Raw genomic sequence first — 22,101 nt, 5'->3', positions numbered from 1 at the left:
AGGACAGTGGAGCCCTAAAGGCAGCCATTATGTGAGCACAAAAACACTGTCTGCGCCTTTAAGGACCCTTATACCACGAGTATCCCTTCATGCCCAGCAGGTAGCAGTTGCTTCAGTTTTTTTTCCCAGCTCCTTGGAACACTGAGCTCAGCCTATTTGGCTTTTTCACTTCAAAAATCTCAAGTGGATTTTTGTGACAACGACTTCATTTTACGGTTTTCAACTGTCCCTTTAATTTTTTATCTTTTTCGACTGGAATTTGTGGTATTTTCTCAAATAAAATGCCATCTTTTTTGCCGTCCTGCCTGTGGGAGAAAGAAGGCCAAGTCACAACGTCTGCATCATCTGCCTTCCAGAAAGCCATGTTCCTGACAAATGCCAGCCCTGCAGGAAGTTTTCATGGTGTACCCTGAGACAAAGGAACAAGATTTGGGGACATATGTAGGTAGGCTGTGTTTTGCGATTCTCTAATTGCAATTTTTAGGGAATCGCAATTAGAGAATAGCAAAACGCAATGTAGGTAGGATTAGCAATTTTTTTTGCGAATCCCACCTATTCCTTATTTGCGATTCTCTAATTGAGAATCGCAAATAAGGAATACCTTGCCATTCATTCCTATGGGCTAAAAGGCCCATAGGAATGAATAGGAAGACATTCTCAATTTGCGATTCTCAATTAGAGAATCGCAAATTGAGAATGCAATTTCAAGGTTGCAAGGGTGTCAATAGGACACCCTGTTGCACCCCTGAAATGAGCATGGGTGCACATGTGGCACACATACATGCCCTAAGGGCATGTATGTGCGCCACATGGCACTTTGAATAATGCAAAAAACTGCATTATTAAAAGAAATCGCAAATTACCACCAACCTGAAGTTGGTGGTAATTTGCGATTCCTTAAGCCAAAATAGCACAACTTGGGTGCTTTCTACATTGCATTTAAGGAATCGCTATTTCGCAAATTTTGCGATTCCTTATTTTGCATGTGGGTTGTTGTTCCCTACATAGCATACTGCCCAAATTGCGATCGCAAACGCTGAAATTCTGCGAATTTCAGCATTTGCGATCGCAATTTGCCTTTCTACATATGGCCCTTGGTTCCATGTCACAAAAGAGCAACGCAGGCAGCAGGCGCAGTCTGCAGGTGGGACATCAGAGTGAGGAGACAGTCAGTCCTCTACCAGGGCTCTTCCATCTGCCTCTGAAGACCCTAGGCGTAGAAGGCCCAAAAAGAGGAGTTCAGCCCAAAAATGACGTTGTTCCAGGTCGAGATAATGTACAGCACCAAGACAGAGAGAAAAGTCGATGTCGAGGAGCCTGTTGACATCGAGACATAGGAGCGAGTAGATGTAGAGAACATCAAGGCAAGCGGAAAGAAAGAAACGGAGATGCATTCATCATCTCCCAACTCTGAATCCTCTAGAGTATATTCTCCTTCTCCAATAGTGTTGCCAGACTCTCCTACTTCTCGCCACCATCTCCTCCGCCGCCTCTACTACCACCTCCACTTCCTCAGGCACCTTTTCCACCTGGGGACGCCCCTCTTTTGCGGCTTACAGTTTCTCCATGCAGATTGCGTACAAGAACTCGCCATCATTCGCAACCATTCCAGACATTGCCACAGGTCCCGGTGCCCTTTGTCTCATCCATCCTCCAGACGCTCTCACCATCATCATGCATGTAGATCAAGATCACGCACAAGGTCTAGACACCATTCCTCCTATACCATCTCCACTTCGAGCACAGGAAGATATTCTCCAATGCTGTCAGACTCTCCACCGCCACAAATTTCTCCAGTGGATGATGTCACTACCTTCCAGGAGGTCCTAGTGAGAGGGTCTGCGAAGCTGAATATTTTGATGTTGGTTCAAACTCTTTCCTCATGGGTTATATTTGAGACACTTCACCACCGATCAGCATCAAGACCTCTCTTTTCTTTGGTTCCGAGTCTTTTGGAACCAGCGATGCAATTATTCTTGACTCCAGCCTCAGCCAAGTCTGCTCCATCGAGGCAATCAATACTGATTTTGCACCCGGCCGCCCCTGTGCCGCTGGTGGTGTAGTGTTGGTGCTGCGTTGTGCCCCCCAGTGATGATCCTAACTCCCTGAGCCTGTTCCCTGAAACCGTGGGTACTTACCTGCAAACCATGCCTCTCCGAGCCTCTATTGATTTACATTGGACCCAGTATAATAATCAAGCAGTATTTTTTTTTTTTTATTTTTTTTATTTTTTAAAAACCTTTATTTCGGTAGTTGCACAATACACAGCGTCTGCCTACAACCCCTCGGGGCCGGCCGCTATGACATCGGAGAACATAAAACAATCATGTCAGGATAAGAAAAGGTTTTGATTTTATGGTTTCGTCGAGTACGATGTAGTGAACTTCGAAAAGGTTCGAAGCTAATCACTGACCAGGAGAGACAGCACCATTCACGGAGCACCCAGAAGGAGGCGTCATATAGGAAGGCATTAATAAGGAAACAGGTGGCCACCATCCAGGAACTAAAAGCAAACACTATACCACAGAATGATGGAACACAATAAGCTCCCTGCTAACACTGAACCCCAACCCCGAAGAAACAAAGAAACGTAAAAGAGAAAGAAACCAAAGAGGAAGAGAGAAAGAAAGAGAAAGAGGGCCATAGAGACGAAGAAGACATAGAACACATCCCATCCCCCCACCCTGCATACCAGCGGAAGGCCACGGCCCACCCCCCCCCATTAGGCATGCCTGTCGCCCCAAATGAACCCCAAGTAGGAAAGAGAGTCTGGAGAGTGGGAAATAACCTCCCAGTCTCCGACTCCCAGAGAAGACAGGAGGAGGAAATTTTATATACTCCCGGTCACCACAGCCCCTTACGCATCCCCCACCCTGAATATCAGCAGCACAACTGAAGTGGCAAGCAAAGCGGCAGGTGGGGAAACTCCATTACAAATGTGCGAGTAAAGCAGACACTTGGCAGTCTCATCCTAGTCCCCGCCCGCCAATACGTACAGCAAACTAAAGGGAATCGCCCAGCCCCGGCCCGATCCTAAGTGGCCCCACAGATCCACCCCCGCAATAAACAGTAGCGAATTACAAACATGCGGATCAACCGATACATAAACAAATGTTCTAGTCCGGGTCATGCCAGGCGGTCAGGCAGGATCATCAAGGGAGGCAACATCAACCCTGGCCTGAACGCGGAGACCTCACCAAACATGGCCGCCGCTGGGAGTGTACCTCAGGCAGAACAAAGGAGCAAGATGGCCGCTCCCGGCAAAGAAGACGCAGAGGGAGGAGAAGCGAGAGTTCCCAGTCGTAGACCATCACCACATCGATAGTGACAAACACAGTTTTCCCCACAGAACAGCACACACTCCGGCGATGTTGAGGCAGACATGGCAACACTTGCAGAGGCAGAGTCTCAGCTTGTAAAGTGGAAGGGAGCTTTGTATCTGCAACTTTGTCCTTAAGAGAACCCTCGACACTGTAACCAGGGAGAGGACGTTCCACAGTATCCCCCTGTCGCCAATTTGTATCCGCCTCGAAGGGAATAAGAGGCATGGGGGGGTCAGACAACCGCAGTAGTTCCCTGGATGGCATAGTGGCATCGATCTTCCGCTCCAGTTCTCGAGTGCGTTGGCACCATGTCGCCCGCAAGTCCCCCAGGGCTAGAAGGATATCACCATAGGTCAGGTCTGCTCCCTGCTTCAGCATGCCGACAGTATGTAAAGGCGCCACCGGGACACCCTCCAGCTCGACGGTAGGCAGGGAAGCTTGCGTCAGGGATATGGCGGCTTCCGCCTTTCCGGCGAGGTAGACCGGCACCGGTACCATTTATGCCGTTAGCCCACCTCGGAGGGGTGAGGGCGACGCCATAGGACGGGGGAACAGTAGTTAAGGCAAGAGGAGTTGCTGCTCGCTATACAGGGCTCACACAATGGGAGAGCCCTCGGCTGTGTTGCGATGCGGGTGGCGGGCGATCTCAAGCGGATACCGCTCTGGCCGCTGGTAGGAGGACAATGGAAGATTCGCCAGCCCGGACCAAATCGTACCGGAATTCTCTCCGTAGCGAAGAAGGCTCCGCCAGGCCGCCCACTCCACGCCCGGTCACATTTCCCCAGGCGCCGGTCCAGCCCCAGGTCGTCTCACCGTACGTGTGAGCGGTGTCCGGTGGCGGTGGTCGGGCCAGAATGCGTGGGCAAAGTCCAAAGTCGGCAAACTCTATGAATCCTCGACCAAAAAAGCCGTCGGGGACATCGGAGGAATGCGGAAAGTATCAGCGCATTCGTGGTTACATTTACTCGCGCCGTAGGCAGGATTAAAGATCAGGATGTCATGTAAACAGCAGACGGGCTGCGGAGCCGGGAGCTCAGACGTCCTATCCGTCCGCCATCTTGGCTCCTCAATCAAGCAGTATTCAAATAATGCCTTAGGCTATAATGGCCCTGAGCCATTTTCTATATAGCCTATCTGTGTCCTTTTTAAAAAAAGTACTAAATGTTGAATGCAGCCAATCAGCTGCTAGCACCCTCTAGAACCTTCCCAGCAGAGGCAGTTTCCCTCGGATTTTCACTGCACGGCGTGTGTGAAGGGAGCCTCCTTAAGTTCTTCTCAGTGTTCTAACATTTCAGGTTTTTTCCTCAAAATTTCTACTCAGCATGTCTGATAAGAAGGGACTCTTTAGGCCCTGCAAGACCTGTGGCAAGAAAAGAGCTCATGTTGATGATCCTCTCAAGGACTGCATTTACTGCCTCCATCCAGCCCATGAGGTAAAACAGTGCAAAATATGTTGCACTATCTCTTTTAAGACCTTAAGAGACGGAGAGGGGAGGCTGCTTCTATGGTTACAGTCCCCTAAGCACCGCAAGTCATCAGAGGAGGACAGTGATGGTTCACCTAGACCTCATAAAAGAGCAGGTTCTGAGGAGAAAGACTCTGAAAAGGGCAGGAAACAGCTAAAAACCTCTCCAGAAAGCAAGTGCTCAAAAAAGTAGAAACATTCTAAAGTCTCCTCTGACCCTTCGTCTTCTGTTTCCTCTACCCCGTTGAGGAAAGAAAAGAAGCAACACAGAGCCTCTTGATCTGATCTCCGAACCCTTACCATCGATGAAGATATTGGCGACGCCGTGCTCATCGACGTCTGCCCTGTCTTTGCAGTTGGTAAGAATTACAATGACGAAGCAGTCGAAGATACCGTCTACACCGTCAACGCCACTTCTGATGCTGACGGCGACACAGTCGACGGCAGGTTCGTCGACAATACCGACGATACCATTATCGGCGACACCGTCGATGACGTCACCTTCTTCGATGATACAGCTGACGTTGATTCCGTCGACGTTGATTCCGTCGACGATGATTTAGTCGACGACAGGGTTTTAAACAGCTGTAGCCAGAATCCCGTCGACGATGATTAGGGTGACGAAGAAATATTTTCATCCTGAAATGTCAGCCTATAGTAAAATTTTCCCTTTGCCTCCGTCGCACATTTTGAACCTTCAGGAGTCTGATGAGGAGGAAGAGGAAGATGATGGTATGTACGGAGCACCACACAGTCTTTCGGAGCCGCACGTGAAGTGCCAGGATTTTGACAATGACTACGAGGACCAGCAATACTACCAGTCATATCTGGCAACGCCGCGTCATTATCAACACTACGAATATGAAGAACATCGACTTAGAGAGATGGCTCATCAGCCGCCAACCTTAATTCAAGATATTCAAGCTATGCTAGCAGACTACAAGCAATGATTTCCATCTCAAGATTTTCCCAAGGAACTACCGGCACAAAAGACACCAAGTTCACCAGCAACTTCTAAAGTGCCACGAGAGGCTGATCCGGTCGACCCTTCCTCTTTGGATGAAGAGCAAGAAGAAGGCGAAATCCCAGCTCCAGCTGCTGACCCTTGGGAGGACTACACCTTCACCTCCGTCACACCATCCAGCGGATTCCCCGCCAGAAGACATAGGGGGTTTCCACAACTTAATGGAGAGAGCTTCTAATAGACTCCATCTCCCTATGGAAATCAAACATACAGACTCCTTCCTGTATGACTTTACAGAGGAAGCTAGAAAGTCAATGGGCACAATTGTTGTCTACATTTGGCAAGAGGGTGTAAAGATTATGATGACCCCGGCAACAATACCACCAGTGCTTTCTCACATCGAGAACAAGTACAGATCCCCAGCAAATTCCCCTTCTTGTCTGACAGGCCATCCGAAACTGGATTCTATTATTTCACAGGCGGCACAAAGGAGAACTAAATGCCCATCCACCCCGATCTCCACTCCTCCCGACAAAGAAAGGCATAAGCTTGACATTATGGGAAAGCGTTTCTCCACCATGGCTGCGACTACTATTAAGGCGGCCAAAGCTTTGGCTGTCATCGGACGCTATGATAAACAAATGTGGTCTGATATGGCTTCTCTACTAGACCTTATTCCTGAGAACAGAAAGCAGGAAGCCAGAAAGAGCCTCATAGAAGGAGAACGGGCAGTCTCAGACGATCGATTGCGCTATGTACATAGCCAATACAGGGCTACGTCAACTGGCAGGGGCGGCTGTATTAAGACGCCAAGGGTGGTTAATGTAGGAAGGTGGATATCTGACTATGGTTACCCCCAACTTTTTGCCTAGTGTCTAGCTGGTTTTTCGACTTAGTTGGCCTGAGATCCTGCCATTAAGGGTCTCAGGCTGTCTGCTCTCTCTTTAAAATGGACTCCATGTACCCTAGGTACATACCCAATTGGTAAGGATCACCTTATTGGACCCTGTACAGTGTACCCTAGGTACCCAGGGCATAGGTGTACCCTAGGCCAGACCAGGGGCTGCAGCATGTATTATGCTACCCCTGGTCTGGCCTTCCAATCAGACACAACTGGCTGATCACTCAGCTGGGGCAAGGTCGTGTAATCACCCCTTGCTTAGATATAGTATACCTATATCTACCCTTATATATAGACACATGTGTACCTATCAGCCACTCCTATGGCAGGCCTTAACAATCCTGGAGGCAGAGTGCTTGGTAGCATGTGAGATGGTGCTCTAGCATGAGGTGAGCCTGTCTGCAGCTTTCGGAACCATGTCCTTATAGCTGTTCTATGATATAGCCTACCATATACTCTTAAAGTGCCTTATAATCTTAAACGGTTATGGTAACTATGGTTTGGCTTTGGCATGTCGTGTAAGGTGTCTAACACTTTGGAATAATACCCCCATACCATTTCTGGTGATGAGGATATTATTCCTCCCTTCTAGAGGGAGAGACATGTTAAAATCCTACTTTGCTGTTTAACTCTCACCAAAGCCTCAGCATCACAAAATGGATGCTGCTGCCACAGACACGAGTCTGACCTCCTGCTGCTGGGAGCCCTCCCAGCCAGGGAGGCCTGGACAATAGGTTTCCTGCTTGGGGAGGTGCTAGCACCTCCCCAGACAGACTTTAGTGTATTGGGGCAGGGAGGGCTGAAAGGAATGAGACATGCCTGGGGCACACAAGGTGTCCCATGCATAGTCCAGTTCAAACCGGTGCTGGGGCACTCCAGCCCCAGCCCTGGTGCGAAACTGGACAAAGGAAAGGGGGTGTAGCCACTCCCCTTCCTGGTCCCACCCATAGGAGGGACCTTGCAGGTAGCCCAGCACACTAGCCCAGTATATTAGTAGCTAGTTGGGCCCTGCTAAATTAGATTAACCTGAATCTGCAACTTGAACAGAAACTCTGGACCTTCGACATTCGACCTCAGGAAGAAGACTGAAGAAATCTCCCTTGTGGCCAAGGAGTGGCCACCCTGGGCAACCAGGCACCATCCAGCGACCGCTGCTTGCTTTGCGACTGAATCCTACGAGGGACGACTGCAGAGACTGACCAGCACCGAGACTTCCAGACACCTCTGAACCAGATCCACATCTCCAGCGAAGCTGAGACCCGTGGAGGCGACGAGGGACGTGGGACCGGCGACTTGGGAAAAGTGGCTAGTAACTGACTAGCGCGACTTCTGAGGCTTCCTCGAGGCTGTGCTTGGGGAATTGAGAAGCCCCACTCCCGAGCACCATCTGCAAAGAAGACCAGCTCCCCACACTTCACGTGTTCTGCGTGGGGCCCTTCTGCACCTGTGTTGCTCGACGTGTTGTCCGGTTGCTGGCCCGTTGGCTAGTAACCTCTGCGACGACGAACCTTTACTTTCAACTTGCTGGTCCGGCTCCTCCAGACTGGCACCCGCTCCTCTGTGAAAGAGAAGCACCCCAGACCTTCCTGGTCTGCACCAGAAGCAAGTCCTCCATCCTGCGTGGGTTCCGCTTGCCAAGGCTTGTTGGGTCCTGACTCGACTTCGACGCCGCCGACAGCAAGAGCCTTCGTGGGACAGCTCACCTCCTGGTCGTCCTCGACGTCTCCTGGCACCCGTGGCTGCTGCAACAAGCTTCACCTCTTCACCTGCATCTTCACGACATCGCCTGGTTCCTTCCTGGTTCCTTCCCGGCTCCTGGCTGGTGACCTAGACTCTGTCCCTTCTGCTTGCAGGTTCCTTCCTTCTTGATCCCCACCTTGGGATCCACCGGACACTCTTCACTGACTGCCTGTCAGCAACTTTCCTTCAGGCACCCATAGAAGTCCACGACGAAACCCGACGCACGTTCACACCTATGCACCCGCAGCCCATGGGCTTGGTAACTTGGGTACTTCGGTGCTCACAAGGGTAGTGACTATCCTAGGGTCTAGTTTCCGAGTCTCGCCTTTCTAGCTATACCAGAAGTGTCCTAAAACTGCTTATTTCTAACTGCTAGTGATTCTATCGACTTGTACGCATTACGCGTGAGTGTTTCCACTCTGCACCTGAATCCCGTGGGCCTCCCACTTCCTAACTGTTGGTAGTATAGTGTAGCCCCAGCGATTCCCTAGGCCTAGGCCTATCCTGTGTTCGTGACAGTGGTCCTTATACCACTTACTTAGTATATGGTTTGCGTGGCCCCTAGGGCCTAACTGTATTACTTACCTGTGTGACTTAATGTATGCTTAAATAAGACTGTGTTGTACTTACCTCGAATCTCATAAAGAGTGCTGAGGGTTTGCCTAGAATAAATACATTCTATTTTTATATATATCTGTTGTGGTGTCCTTTCATTTGGTATTCAAGGGATTACATATGGTATAACAGCTGGCTTCACATGCCATTCAGAGTTTAGCCTAAGACTGCTCTTGTCCATGCTACCACTAGGATAGCTGGTACACTAGAATTAGTGACATCATATATCAGGCCAACTTCTCACACTGAGAAGGGCGTATTCCTCTCTTACCATATCTATCGCTTGCAGTTGCTTTCGTGTGACTATCAGCTGGTGGCTGACCGCCAACGAGTCTGACCGGACATGGGCGGACTCCAAATCCTTGATCTATGTTTCCAACCGACGACGCTTATCTCGCTTTTCCCTATTGTAGCCTGTGGTTATACCAATAAAGTGTCCTATAAAGACTACTTTTAACATTTCCCACAGTGTAGAAATAGCAATCTCAGAAGTGTCATTGAGTTCCAGGAAGGTGGTCAAGGCCGTCAGTGTGTCTACAAGTATTTTGTCATAGGTGAGAAGTTTTGTATTGAGCTGCCAGTAGAGAGGGATTGGTGATTGCCTGCTGGGGTTGAATCATAAGATGATAGGAGAATGATCGGAGAGAGCTGCTGCCCATATATCTACCGAGAGCATGCCCTAAATTACCCCTGGGGTTGTGAAAATTTAGTCAATGCGTGCATGAGTCTGGTGGGCTGCTGAGAAGAACATGTAATCCACTTCTGTGGGGTGTGTATGCCTCCATATATCTGTCAATCCTGCCTGGTTTGTCCATTATCTGGTGCTGGGTGTGAGTCCACCATCTTGTCCTGCCCACATGGCAGACCTGTCCTTCCCCGTGTATTGCAAAGTTGAAATCTGCCCCCACCACTAATTCCTTGTCTGGAGAAGTTAGCAGTCGTGCCAGTGTGTCCCTGAGAAATGTTTCCTATTTCTCATTAGGGGCATATACTGTGGCTATTGTATTCCCGATTCTCTGTATTAAGACATGCAATGCTAATGACTCTCCATAAAAACCCATGCCACCCTACCCTCGAAGTGCATAGCGGATAAAATCGCCACCTGTGCCTTCTTGGTAGCCCTCGAGGAGAAATAATGCCGGTCAAATCAGTGGGAGCGTAGTCTCCGTCAGTCACTCTGAAGCAGGTCGGTTTATTGTAGCATACAGATATTGCATTTTGAATCTGTAAGAAATGAAAGAACTGCCAGTCCCTTAGCAGGGGCATTAAGGACCCAAACATTGAGGCTAAGCAAGGATACTACCATTAATACCCATATCGGGTGACATCTGCCCAACCAGTTGCAGCATGAGCCCACCGATCCTCTTGGGAGGGGGTGTGGGCTTGGTGTATACAAGTGGGGGAATGAAAGAAGAGATGGAAAGGGAGAAAATACAAGACTAATAGAAAGGTAATACATCAAAAACATTTCCCCACTGGGGAACGCTCATAAACCAGGAAATGAGGTCCATGTCATTGGTGAAGACAACCATAGGTCAGCTCCATCAAAGTGGAGCTCTACCAGATGAGCAGTCAATATGAGACAGTGGAGGTGTGTACTCAAGATGTCCATAACAGGTGCCATCCAGTTAGTCGGGCGGAACCAGAGGACCAGTAGAGACCAATTTCTTCTCTGTCATTCATCAGTGGTCGCCAGTTGGATCCACTCGGTCGCCCTTCTGTTGCAATTATTGGAGTAGCCGCGATTGCTCCTCATGGCTGTCCACCTCGGTAGTTTTACTCAGTGATTTCTTCTTCCGTTGAGAGGAGAGATGCAAGCCAAGACCCACACTCTCGGGCTTTCGGTTGGCGACCCCGAGCGCACTGCATGTCGAAGGTCTGGAATATCTGGCAACTCACAGGTGTCCTCAAGGGTGTGTATCATCCGACTTGCCACACAAACTGAAGGCAAAAAGGGTGGCCCCATTTAAATCAAACCTTTTGGGCTTTTAGAAAATTCATGAGAGATTGTAGGGCTCTGCGACATTGTAATGTTATCAGGGAGAGGTCCTGGTAGAGCCATACCGAAGGCACTCAAATTAGACTTTCAACTCTCACACTGCTATCAATCTCCTTCTGCCGATAGTGCGAGCAGGTAAATGTGTCTTGAGATTGGCCAGGTGTTATAGCCAATCTCCCGGCTCGATGCGTGTGGTCAAAAACGATCTCCTGGTCGCGCAAGGAGGGCACCACATGCTTAAAAAGTCAGATAACAAAGTCCTCCAGACTGCCTGAAATGGCCTACAGAGGGGCACCTTTGATTCTAAATTGGAGCGTCTGGATCTATTCTCCAGATCTTCTACTTGGTATCGAAGCTCTAAATTCTGGTCATGCAGTTCCAGGTGATGACCCTTCAGATCCTCCTCCCTGGCTTTCTGGTTCTGTTCCTGTTCCAGTGATGTCATCCTTTGGTCCATGGCTTCGACGTCCTGTCAGATCTCTTTTATATCGGAGGTAATATTAACGCTTGAGCCCTGCAAAATCGTTACGCAGGGACCCAAGCAGCTGATCTAAGAATACCTTGGTAATAGGGGAGTAATCTCTGATGGAATCTCCGTCCCGATTAGTATCCGTAGATGTTTCTAGTCCCCCTACATCTAGAGCCGGGTCTGTCTTCTTCGTGTTGGTTTTAGAAAACATGCCCTTCACGGATAGGACTTTCTTCGTCGCGCGATGGGAGGAAATGACTGTGTCTGCAAGGGTATTGTAGACGCCACGAACAGTGCACCACTCGGACCGTGGACCTCTGTAGTAATTGGGTATTTCACCGCGGCTATGCGCCTAGCACCCATGGTCGCAGCGCCCCTCCCTAACAACTAAAGTGCATCAATGAAGTTCTCAAGGCCGCCCCCATCCCTGGCACCACCTGAGGTGTCATTTGTCCATGGTGTCTGGCCTCCAAGACCCACTCTGCCTCACAGGGTCCCGCCAGGGTACAAGTGGGTCCCGCGATCCAAAGGGCCTTATCACTGGTCCTTCACTGTAGGGGGTCACAGGGGTCTGTGCAGAGAAGATTCATTCATGTGCCTCCCAGAGATACCACTTCTGCTGCTAGGTCGCTGTAGAGAAGGGGCGGTGGGGGGATCCCCACGAGACGGGCCGGACCACCACCAGTGGGCTACAGAAGGCCTCAATTACTAGCCCTCGGCTCGTACCGGTCTCTTTACTTGTGGAGAGTAGTGGGGGTCAGCTAGGCCCAGACCTCCACTCCCACTCTCCACAGCAGACCTCCCAAGTTCCTCTCAGTCCACTGCCCAAGCACCACGGAAAGGCCCAAATTGTGTGTCCACTTGGAGCACACAGGGTTATTGTCCTTCAGAGGCTCCCCCATACTGCCACTTGGACCACCTTCAGAGCACAATGTTGTTGCTCTTTAACCTTGACCTCTGTCATTGAGCCAACATTCTTCTTCTAGTCCAGGCAGAAGCTACCCTTCATTGTAGCTATCTTGTATACAATTACCTTGAAGGTTTTTATGCCGCTGCAGAGAGTTCCGGACATTTAAGCCATGATCCCAAAGTTTTGAGTGAGAGCTTTTCTTCTAATCTTGACAAGTTGTGAGACTGCTAGGCCTGCTAGACTGCTGAAGTTTTTGCTGGTATTCTTTGTTTGGTGGCATATACAGGCTCTTCAAGAAAACCTACGCCTACAGTGTGCCCAGCATTAGGGGTGCCTGTTGGACATGATCCACATTTCTGAGAATTCTTAGAACTTGCAGTGGTGCATAATGGGCACCAATCTGATGTGTGGCAGGCCCTTCTGTCCTTCTATGCCAATGGTCACAGTTTTAACAAGTACATCGGCTGGGGAGTGCACTTGAGTGAAGTTAAGATCTGAGGTCTTTAGTCAGTCTGGAGCAATGTTGTCTCATAAACCATTTGTGACCGCCAGCCCTGAGTCTTCAAGACATTTATGCCATCAATCAGGGGCAATCAATTGAGGTTCTCACTGACAAACTCAGCAGGTGGAATATTGCCTACTGGGAATGGCATGTACAGCTCTTTTCTCTAAGGGACACAAAGTTGGTGGACCTTTTTTCTACCTCCGAATGCACACTGCCTTGCCTTTTCTGTTCAGTTTTCTCCTTCAGGATCTTTGGGAGATGCACTCTTTCTTTGTTTGAACCTCAATGTTCTAAACACATTATTATTATTATTAGTGCGATTTATAGAGCGCACGGCTACCCCAAATAGGGGTGTCCCGGCGCTAGAGACAGCTGAGTTGCGACCTAAAAAAGCCCAGGGCCTAAAAGAGCCATGTTTTCAGTATTTTTCTAAAGCTGGATTCAGTATTTACCTTCCGCAGGAGCTCTGGTAGGGTGTTCCACAGTGATGCTGCACCCACTGTGAAAGTCCTCCCTCCCAAGCGAGCCTTCACAAATCAGCAGCATCTGACAGTTTGAGCGGAACACCCGATTTTGTTTATATATGCTTAATCTTTGCTTTAGATAATTAGGACAGTTTCCATTTAGGGCCCGATACGCCAGAATCATGGCCTTAAATTGGATTCGCTTCTCCACCTTCAACCAGTGGAGCTTCTGTAAATACGGAGAGACATGATGTTTGAAAGGTATTCGTAGCACCAGTCTCGCAGCCGCATTCTGAATCATCTGGAGACGTCCTATGGCATATTTGGGTAGGCCAAGATAAAGACTATTAGCATAGTCTAACCTGGACGTGACTGTAGCATGTACTATAGATTTCCGACAATCCACCGGTAAAAAGTGCAGGATTTTTCGCAAATTTTTCAAAGTGCTAAAACAGCCAGAAGACACCTGCTTAATTTGAGCAGAAAAGGAGAAATTTGCCTCCCATTTCACACCCAAATTCCTGGTGCACGAGCCAGGTATTTGTGGTGTCCCCATCTCTGATGGCCGCCACAGTGCTGGATCTGGAGCTAAGCCCTTGCCAAAGAACAAAACTTCGGTTTTTCCGGCATTGAGCTTTAATTTTTTAGCATTCATCCAGCATGCTATATCTTGAAGGCAGCCCTTGAAATTCTTAAAAGTATCTGCCGACCGCTCCTTAAATGGAAAAACCAACTGGGTGTCAGCAGCGTACGAAATCGCCTTGACACCCCAGTTGGCGATAAGAGTGAAAAGCGGAGCTAGGTAGACATTAAACAACAGGGGGCTTAGGGCTGAGCCCTGAGGGACACCACGTTTAATTTGCTTAGGTCTGGAAGCAAAGGATTGTAAAGCAACTTTCTGGGAGCGCCCACTTAGGTAAGATTGTACCCAAGCTAGCACCGTCCCACCAAGACCCGCATCTTGTAATCTCTGGACCAAGATGACATGGTCTACAGTATCGAAGGCCGCGGATAGGTCCAGGAGCACCAGCAATGCCGATGCTCCGGAATCCAATGTCCATTTTACCGACTCTGCCACCTCAAGAAGAGCGGTCTCAGTACTGAAACCTGCCCGAAAGCCAGATTGAGTGTCATGTAGAGCCCGGTTCCGCTCTAAAAAAGAGGTCAGTTGGCGTTGAACCATTTTCTCTAACATCTTACCCGGGGCAGGAAGCAGGGAAATGGGCCTCAAATTGCTAAGGTCGCCCGGGTCACCATTAACTTTCTTCCTCAGAGGGAGGAGAGTTGCGTGTTTCCAGGAGTCGGGAAAGATACCTGTCTCTAAGGAGGTATTCCAAATATGGCGAAGGCCCTCGGTCAGAGATGGAGCTAACATTTTCCAAAACTTTGGAGGGCAGGGATCATCTGGTGCGCCCAACCTAGATTTCAGTATTTCTGCTAATGCCTCCTGGTACGAGAGCTGGGTAAAATTTAAGAGTGTTGCCCTCACGCCACCATCTGCAGGTGTTTCCAATTTTACAGTGTCCTCGGAGGGAGTAAAGGAGTCATAAACTTTAGAGATTTTGTCATCAAAATAGTTAGCAATTTTTTCGCATCGTTCTACAGAAGCTGTAACCTCCAATTCACTAGCCTTAGGTTTAAAAAAGGATTGAACTACTTTAAAAACTTCTGTGCCGGAGTGGTCCGCATTCTGAATGCGTGCTACAAGGTAATCCCGTCTGGCAACTTTTAGAGCCTTATGAAGTTCTTTTATCGTTTTTTTATAAACCACTTTGGCTAAATCACAGTAGGCTGCTCTCCATTGGCGTTCCAGTTTTTTGCAATTACTTTTTTGTTCTTTCAGGGAAGCGGAAAACCAAGGCGCCGAGGGTGAGCATCTAGCGGGGTTTCCCCATTCTGATAGGTGCAACAGCTTCCATTGCATCCCCAATCCATTGGTGCAGTCTAACTGCATCCAGATTAGTGTCCTGAGACAGCTGAGGATGACTCTCCCTCAATATGGGACTTAAGGATTCCACCAAAAGTTTCTTCCAGTCTCTTTTTTGCACAGTCTGGATATTTTTTAATAACTTAACAGTCGGGAGGGTAATTGAAAAGGGGATTAGGGAGTGGTCCGACCAGGTCAGTGGAAGTGGAGACCCTATTTCAGTATTTTTAATATTGGAAAAAATAAGGTCTAATGTATGACCCGCAATGTGTGTCGGAAAAAACACCCCTTGTGGGAGGTTAGCCCCCTCTAGAGATGATACAAGTTGTGCCGCTTGTACGCAATCTGGGTCGTCTACATGTAAGTTAAAGTCACCCAAAACCAAAAAATTAGATTAAGCCACTGATCTTTGGGCAATCAGATCACATAGAGACTGCACGGCGGTTGCTGCACACGCAGGCGGTCTATAAATGAGAATGCCAGCTAGGGCAAATGCGGGGGTAATCTGGAAGCAAAAATGTAAGCCTTCAATACCATGCAGGAGCAGCGAGGCAGAAGACACAAGCTCCCAAGAGTCTCTGAAGAGGATTGCCACCCCCCCACCTCTTTTTCCCCTTCACGATTAGCAAAACATATTTTAAACCCTGGCGGGATAGCTAGTGAGATCGATGTCATTGCGTCAACGCACAGCCAGGTTTCTGTAAGGAACAGGGCATTCCAATTCTCTTCAATTAAAGTTGACCAAATCTCCTCAGCATGTTTAGGTAGCGATCTACAATTAACTAAACCCAGACTGATTAAGGACTTCTGATCAGACAAAGAACCCTGGGAAGCCTGCCCCGCTCTGTCCACCTTACTTTGAAACAGCGTCTGACCGCATTCTATGCAATAGTGTGGCAGTGGGGAGCGAGCCAGATCGAGCTGATGCGCCCTCCTACAAACATCACCCTGGAGGCTGAGGAGTAGCTCTCGTGACCACCTGAAGTGGCTCATTCTAGCAATCCCAGCAGCGTGGCTGGCGCTGGCCGCACTCCGGACGCGGACGGGCGCAGACGGGCTTGCCTTCGGCGCGGCCGCCGAGTCTTGCCCAGCATATACCCCCCCGCACCGGAAGTAATGTGGGAAGTGGGCGGAGTCGCGTCTGTCCCTCCGCAACAATCGGCACTAGTATGCCGTGACGGACCGGGGACTGCGACCCGCCTGAATACTGACACCACCAAGCTATGGCCCTCGAAAGTGACAAAGTGCAGCAGCAGCAAAGATTGGCAGCAGAATAAAACGTTTAAAAGGTCAGTGCAGAAAAAGGCTGTCAACTGGTTAAAACAGTATAGGAACAAGTAAAAAATAGATTTGGCAGTTTTCGGTCACCACGCACTCATCTCATGCATTCCCACTCTGCTTGTGCCCATTCTGAGAACCGTAAGTAAGGATCCAGCATAGGTTGCTCTGGCAGCCTCAGAGGGCCTGGTTTACTGAACTTCTGACTGTAAGCATCTGCCTTCCACTTTGTTTTCCTCTTCGGGAGGACCTGCTGTCCGAGCAGCAAGATAGGGTGCTTCATCTGAACCTTCATGAGTTACATCTTCATGTATGGAGACTGAATGACACCAAAATGGGAGGCTATCACCATCCAAAGGAAGTGGTGGATGCCATATTGGCTGTTTATTGATGTAAGTCTAAATACTCAGTTTGTTGAGCTCAGTTTTTCTCCTAATGTCAAGAGAAGCATGGTAATCCTTTACAGGCAAAGTTGTCAGATGAATTGTTGTTTGATTTATCTTTGGCCTGGCAAGATTTGGCCTTAGGTACAGTTAAAGGTAATTTATCAGCCCTGTCGACTTTTATTTGCCTGATGAGTCCTACTTATTATTATAACTCTTTGTGATGTGTTTAGAAAAGGGTTGGTCACATATGTTCCCCCTGCTCCCTTTATCATGCTGCGGTGGAACCTCAATCTGATTTTGACTTTCCTAATATGTGCTTCATTTGAGTCATTTAGTTACTGCACTGTTTGGATTCTCAGTTTGAAAACAGTGTTTCTCATTGTAAATACTTTTACTTTCCATGTTGGCAAGCTTCAGGCCTTGTCAGGTCATCCTTTTTCCGAGACAAACTAGTTCTTTGGATGCATGCATCCTTTCTTTCAATACTGGTGTCACTCTTTCATATATGGAAGTCCATTATGCTTCCTACATTCTTCTCTCGTCCACATCCATTTATGGAGAAGGAGACACTACACCGGTTAAACCCACTATATGCCCTTAACTTTGGTAATGGAAGTACCATGGAGCACCATACTGATGAACAAGCACTATTGTATTGACTATCAGATCTCCAAGGACAACCATTTTGCCAGTATAGGACTCTCTATTGTAAGTCCACGCCTCATACTGCCTTCCTTTTTGTGGGGGACTGATTTTTCTGTTGATGGTAAAGTTGAGGAATCTGTGGGTAGAAGAATCCTTCAGAAGAAATGTATTTACCTTATGTACTGCTCTTTCTGATGGATACATTATCTCTCTGCTGTTTCCTCAACTCCTGTCCGCTGCTTCGTTCCGCGAGGACTCTGTGCGAGGTGTGAGGATTTGGCTAAGCACCGATCAGGCCATTGCCAATGCACAAGATTGTTTTCAGCGATCTTCATATGATGGGAGAGGGCTGTCGTAGACCGAGCCATGTGTTGAGCACTGCGCGGGTTTTGCTACTCCTGCAACGCCATGCTGTGGTGACCCCATATGCCGTAGGGAGCCACTGGTACAGCCTCAAGGAAGGCCAGTACTTTAGACTGTCTGGGCTGGGGCCTGTGTGCTGGGAGAGCCTGCACCCGGATAACCCTGTACCCCAGCAACCTTGTAGGTCATCAGGGGGCTGCCAGTACCAACATTGCCAAAGGATTCAGGCTACCCCTTGCCTTGAAAGAGAGACTGAGGCTATGATCCGCGGTTTGGACCTGCACTGAGAGAGAACTGCCCCCAACTCACCACTGAGGAGTGCCGGAGATGCTGTGGTTGGCGTCGCACCCTTGCTGCCTCCAGTTGAGATCTGAACATTCCTCCCTCCGTTGAACAAAGTCAAGTTACTGCGTCTTCACAAGCAGGGAGCTGCTCCGATATCCAGGAGACCTTTGGCAGTGGCGCTCAGGAGGGAGAGGCTACACAGCCGGGTGGTGCAATATGGGCGCGAGCAGTCCAACCTCTGCAAACTGAGCAGGAATCACAGGTGCTTCTGTGCTGCGAGAGTGGGTAAGAGGTGGATTGGGCCGGTTGGGCCATGAGAAAACTCGCTGCAAACAGACTAAGTTCCTAAAAGGTCAAAAGGGAGAAATCTCGAGTACAGCCTAATAGTTTGCATTCCCTGATGCGGCCACCAGTAAATGGGGAATAACACTGAACACGTTACATTAAGGAGGGTGGCGCAACGATTCGCCTGACAAATACTAGAGCCTCAACCTCAAGGAGGATTGTGTTGCTACATTTAAATGTTGTATTTCTTTGCATGTGTATAGTTAGAAATAAAATACTCCTTTTTCTTATGAAAGCAAGTATTTGGCTTGACATTGATTTATTGTTTGCCCTTTGAGTTATGAGTCATGTTCACTGACCTGTAGCCACATCCCCCCAGAGGTGCCTTGACTGCTCAACCCCAGCTACCACGGAGAGTCAAGTGCAGAAGGTGTTCTTGGTAAGTGGCTCAGTTGAGTGGGAATCATAGCGGGTTGGGCCCCAGGACATCAGGAGTAAAACGTCCTCAACCACTACTGGTGGGCCTAGTAGCCCTTGCACATTTGACTTGGACGGTAAAATGAAGGCAATTGTTGTTTGCTAGGCGAGTGTCATTTCATGGTGCTGTGTCATTCGTCCATATTAATCATACTCATGTTTTTATGTCTTTTTTACTTGGATCCTCGCTCCATACCTACAGGCAAAAACCTGAAGGGAGTTTTGCTAGAATATAGCACATAAGGCAGTCAATCAGTCAGTAGATTTGTAGAGCTCTTCTTGTCACCTATGAGGGTATCCAGGCACTGGCAGTGTCCAGTTGATAAGCCAAATAGCCATGGACTTTCTAAGCTCTGGAAGAGAATGAGGGGTCCATAGATGAAGGGGTAGCTTGTTCTATGTGTTCGCTGCTAATTAGGAGAAGGAGCAACGTTCGCATCTGCTACGTCAGATAGTAGGGGGGAGGGTTGGAGAAAGGGACATGGAGCAGAAGTGACTGGTGTGGTCTGGTGTGCTGAGGGACATTTACACAGTAGTTCAAGTAGGAGGTTCTGCAGTTGTGTAGGGCCTTGTATGCATGGGTTGTGAGCTTGAACTGACATCTTTTCCGTACAAGGAGCCAGTGGAGTTCCCTGAGATAGGGGGTGATGCGAGTTTGTCTGTGGAGGTCCAGGACGAGTCTTGCTGCCGGATTCTGTATGGTCTGTAGTTGTCAGACGAGGTGAAACGCGATCCCTGCATAGCGAGCATTGCTGTAGTCCAGTCAGCCTGGGTGAATGTGTGTCTTGAGTTTTAGGTAGCTATTTGAATATCTTACAAAGCAGGAGGAGGAGACAAAATCTACCTGACTCGCCATGATTAGCTTGTTGTCCAGAATGCTGCCTCTGTTCCTGTGTGGTCAGTGAGAGTAGGAGTAGGTCTGAGTTCTGAGGGCCACCATGATGTTTCCAAAAATCAGTACCTCTGACTTGTCCGTGTTGAGCTTCAAGCAGTTGTCCTTCATCCAGTTGACGATGTCTGTCATGCAGTTGAGGAAGTTGGTCTTGGTGTTGGTAGTGTCTTCAGAGAAGGAGAGGATGAGTTGTGTGTCATTGGCGTTGGATATGATGTTGAGTCCATGTGTTCTGGCGATGCTGACCATTGGTGTCATAAGTGTTGAAGAGGGTGGGTCTGAGTGAGCATCCACAGAAGATTTCCTTGGGTTCTGAGGAAAAGCAGACACGAGAAGTCATTGAAAGAAACTTTGCCATTTTACAGGGTAGATTTCCTTAAGTATATAAACGTTGTGGTGCATTAGAGTACAACTTTTACAGCAGTAGTACAATGATTGCAGCTTGTGCAATATTGCACAACATTGCCATGCCCAGGGGGTTGTTACAAAATCTATGGAAAAATAACCTGGTGATGAAGAAGCCTCCCCATCATCTTCCACCTGTACAAGGCAATGTACATTCTGCCGAGGGCAGAACATGAAAACTGAAATTACAAGTAATTATTTTCAATGTAAGTTACTTGTATATTTGATAGGAATAACAGCACAAAAGCCGGTTTTATATTTAAACTGGTAATAACGTTTTTCCTTTTCAGGTATTTTTCAGCATCTGAAATTATGCACAGTCTTGTATGACAATGGATGCAGTATAACTTCAAAGTAAAATGGCAGTGTATTATTATTAATAAATAAACATGGCATATATATTATAAAGTAATGTATGTATCTTATGTTTTTTTTGAAGTAACACCGGTTGGTCTGTTGAAGTCCACCTAATACTTCCTGTCCTGCTCCTCCTCTGTACTCGAGTGGTATCCTTTTGCCCTTACCCTCTTGTTATACTTGATACTTTCTCACTCTCAGGAAGTGATAGGGCATCCCTAATTCTAGAGGTTTTCTTTCTCTAAAACATTATTGACCTGATCCAAACTTCATGTTTGGTGCCTATTTTGCTAAATTAACTCGGCGTGTAAGTTTAAAGAGCGTTGACACATGGTCGAAATACTTGCAGCTAAACAATGCACAGGATGACGTAATGCCTTGCTGTTTTTCTGATCTCCATGTATAGAATTTTCTAAATTTAGACAATTTTGTGGTAATTCTGCTGCATCTTCTTATTTGCTATTTATCGATGGTCCTTTTATACTTAGTCTTGAAACACTCTGCGTTGTCCCGTGACACTTAACTATGGCAATTCATGCTAGAAATGTTTGCCAAAGTAATAGCAGTTGGATCAGGCACTCCCTCTGGTGCCTCTATTTCTATTGCTATTGTATGTCTTCCAGAGTCGGGTCTACTCGCTCAACTCGTGCGGTGTTTTGGACAGTGCACTGTCCTCTTCCTCTCCTCATGCGTCTTTACAATGACATTTTATGTAAGCGGTCCTGTATGGACAGAGAGAGACGGAATCATGGTGACTGATACTATTCTTTCAAATTGCATATGATACTGCTATATGTAATAGTAGATATGTTGACAAAAACATATGACAAAAAGCTCTTAACATAAAGATGACGTACAAGATGTTCAGGACTTATAAATAATCATGAAAACATTTATTTATTTATTTAGTTTTTTTCATTAGTGCTTCTTCACCAAGTAGTATTAGAACGCTGTACAAGTAACGCATCCAATTTTGGATTTGATTCTGGCTTTTAAGGGAAGCCAATAAAAGCCTTTCAGCATGGGTGTAGAATCACTTTAAGTGGGACAAGAGCACTTGCTGGTAGCCCTGAGATTATGGCGTTTCCTCCATCAATTCTGATGATAACTAAAAGACTGAGCTACAGTTTTAATTTGTTTAATGGAGAGAAGATGTTGTATTCTTTATAGCTGTTGTTGGTGAAAGTATGCTGTTTGGGCTGTCTTGCAAATGTGGAGTTCCAAACATAGCTTATTGTCAGTGAGAAATCCCATTAAGTTGACCGCTGTAGCTGGAGATGGTGTGAATCCATAGTTCAAAAGCAAGGAGATTAGTAATTGATCTAATCTATTGGTTGATTTACAGGAAACATAGCCTGTTATTTTGTTTAATATTGTAATGGGTACATATGGATGTATATGTTAGCACTACAATCCCCATGATGCATTGTATTCATTTTATTTTAA

Source organism: Triturus cristatus, chromosome 7, assembly GCF_964204655.1.
Source record: "Triturus cristatus chromosome 7, aTriCri1.1, whole genome shotgun sequence".
In the NCBI taxonomy this organism is placed as follows: domain Eukaryota; kingdom Metazoa; phylum Chordata; class Amphibia; order Caudata; family Salamandridae; genus Triturus; species Triturus cristatus.
Note: the sequence above shows the minus strand (reverse complement) of the source record.